A 3,438-nucleotide genomic window follows, 5' to 3' on the forward strand; every position below is an offset into this window, starting at 1 on the left:
GGTGGGGAAGATGTTGTCATAGTCCATGAAGATGTTATGGGTGGTGAAAGCTATGAACTTGCAGCCACACCAGAACACGCGGCAGAGGAGGTAGAACGCGTCGAAGGGGTTGGTGAAGTGGGAAGGATAGCAACCACAACCCCGTTGTGGATGACCTCCTCGACTCGGTACATCCTTGGAGATCCCCGAGGGAGGTGCCCGTAGCCGGTCCCAAGGAATAAGTCGGTGACCCCCCTTGCGCCCCTCCTCCTTGACATCGCCCACACACAAAGGGTGCTCTCGACGTACACCCCGGCGGGGTAGATCATCTCCGGCACGGTGGGGGGAAGCGGTAGGTTGGCCCGGTGTACTGCATGGCTGCGGCGGGCTGGTTCTTGGGGCCATTTGTGGTGAAGAAGAAGAAGGGCAAGCGCAAAATGCAGGTGGAAGAGTATGGGAGATGGATGAAGGGTGTGAGAGGAAGAGGAACATGATAGGTGGCTTAAATAGCCACCGTGGCAGCAATGGGGTCAAATGTGAACAAATTTTCCACCCACCGCGGCATCGGGAGTGTACATGCGTGGGAAACTGTAGTGTGAATCAAAACGCGTAGTTTAAGTGCTGCCCTATGTGCCGTCGGTTGGGTCAACCGGGGACGGCTATGCGGCGCGTGCTCCTTCGCGTATGTGCACGCATGCAACATAGGCTGAAGCAGACGCATGCATGCAACCACATGCAACGTAGGCTCGCTCGGGCGCATCCAACGGCGGCGGACATCGCTCGGTCCAACGGTTGGGATTCTTTACACAGCCCAACGACATGCATGCATGGCAGCCCACCCTCGAGCATAGAAAAAAATAGGCGCAGAAAAAAACTTAAGTATTATATGATTTATCGACGCGAAAGCGTTAGATAATCCTTACAACGTCAAAAAGCTAGAAAACTTGGCAATGATGCTAGTCATGTAGGTAAAAAGTTGTTGGTCCACTTCAAGGATGTCGACAAAAACATGCTTCGAGACGGACCCTACCCATCCCGAAAGGCCTCCCATGAAGAAGGTTCAGAATGACATCGAATTTTGCCAGGATGTAAGTCCAATATATCAACACTTGTTCATGTTGGCTAATGTGGCATTGACCGTTGAAGGAGATAAAGATTGATACTTGTCATGTGGGCCCATATTTTTTTTACATTTGTTGTCAATAGAACACAAAAAACAAACATGACTATATGCTTTTAGGTCTTCACCATAACCAATTTGTTGGCCAACTCAGCAGGTTTTGCCTTAAGATGCCACCTCTTTCTGTAAGCTGCAATTGTTGTGGTTTTGGAATGCTGGTTCTCTTTCCTACAAAACGGGCATTTATAGCGACTGTTACGCCGGTAAACTATCTTTGCAGCCATGAGCCACTTGAAGATTTTCTTTCTGAAATATTCCCTCAGCTGTAGGTAGTTCTCCCATTCTTCAAAATCTACAATCTGGTATTAGAAGAAAAACAACCTCATGCCAGAAAATTGTACATTATATCAAAGGCAGGCATAAATGGAATGTTTTTTCTTTGTATTGGTTTCCTAAAACTTTGGTTATACGAAAGACAGGCATAAAAATGGAATACAAATGATCCATTCATGTAAATTTGCAAACCCTAAGACTGATAACCGTACGATTAATAAAAAAAGGCGAACAGTATGATTGTCTATACGAATAGCAACGAATAACAAGAGAGCAATTTTTGGGGTTAACCTCGAGAAGGTAAATTCTAGGGTTAATATCTGCAGACACTAACCGAGTCGTTGTCGTTGGTGCTGTGTTGGACCAGCTGCGGCTGCGAATCAGCGGCGACGACGTCCTTGTCGGCCATTTCCTTCATGGGGTCCACATCCGACGCACGGAGCGCACCAGCCACGCCACCTCCCCCGGCAGGTAGGATCATCCTCGCCGGCAAGAATGTGGGCTTTTTGGCAGCGGCGAGTAGTGGGCGGCGACGAAGACGTGGGTGGATAGGCAGAGGCGATCGAACGTCGGAGGCGGGAGCGAGATTTGTGGAGTGAACATTCAATTTGTTTGCGAGAGAGAGGTCAAGGCCATGCACAATTCGTCAGTTTTGAAATTTAGGTAGAAACATGCACGCATGCGGCATCGTGCACATCCAGAGATTTGCCCGAACAAACCAATCAACCAACCAAGCAAAAGAAAAAGTGCACAATATCGGTCCACAAACGTGGCAACATAAACTGAACAACAAAATAGTGTGTTCAAAAAACAGCAAAATAGGAGGGACATTTTTTTTGTTTTGCGCAGTACTACTAAATACTAGAAGGGAGAACTACTAAAAAAATACTACTAGAAGGGACAATTGGCACATTTAATTTCACATGGCATCTAGCTTTTTTGTTCATCGCTAGCTATGTTGTAATGATTAGGTAAAATGAATGGATAATTATAAAACCCTAGCTATTGTCAAGGTTTATCGGTGTGATTCTACGTGGGCAAGTGTGCTTGCACAGTGTGGGTCCAGGTGGGTGTGATGCACGGGACGGGCCTTTGCGGTTAGGGCCCACATGAAGCGACACCGAATATTGAGGAAAGTGAAGGAACGAGCCCCACACAACGTTCGTATGCCGGACTTTTTCCCTCCCATTGGCTAGATCCGACATGTGATATGGCCTCGTTTATACTTACCCCGCGTGAGGGTTTATGCATGCCCCGCTCGGTGTTTGACCATACCCTTCATGGTCATATGATGAGACCACGCCAAGCCCCGTGATGCACTGCCTAGGCACAAACCAGACGCGTTACCTCTCGGTAGCTAGATCCAAACCATGCACCCCTGCTGTTTAGACCCAAGTGGAGTAGCACCTAGACACATGACCCGTGACACTTGTGCCAGCCCGCGAACCATGCATCCCCGCCGTGTAGACTCATATGTGGCCATGTGTGCATGCATGTTGTGGTTCCAGCTGAGTGCGATGCACGGGACGAACCTTGGTTACTAGGTCTAACATCACGCGGCAACGAGATTTGAGGCAAATGAAGGAACGGCCCCCCCACTCCCTTCATAGGACGGACGCATTCCCACTCTGTGGCTTGATCCAGCATGGGATATGGCCCCAGTTGCCCGCAGCCTACATGAGGGCCTATGCATGCCGCTCTCGATGTTTTACCACACCCTCTAGGGGTCGTATGATTACACTTGCGCTAGGTCCCGTGAATTTTCGGCCCCTCGATAATTTGCATGGATTATAACGACAGCTGATGAGCATCATAGCCTAGAGAACGGCGTCGAGGCCACCCCTCCCTTTGGTAGCATATGGTGCATATATGGACCATAGAGCTTAACATGGGGCTTTCATCCCAATCATTGCTATGATTTCATGTGGCCGCCGTAGATCTTGAACTTTCGATGTTACAACCCTAGAAATGCGGTAAATGTCCCGAATATGGGAGGGAGGCGTGGG

This window comes from Triticum aestivum, chromosome 7B, assembly GCF_018294505.1.
Source record: "Triticum aestivum cultivar Chinese Spring chromosome 7B, IWGSC CS RefSeq v2.1, whole genome shotgun sequence".
Classification (NCBI taxonomy): domain Eukaryota; kingdom Viridiplantae; phylum Streptophyta; class Magnoliopsida; order Poales; family Poaceae; genus Triticum; species Triticum aestivum.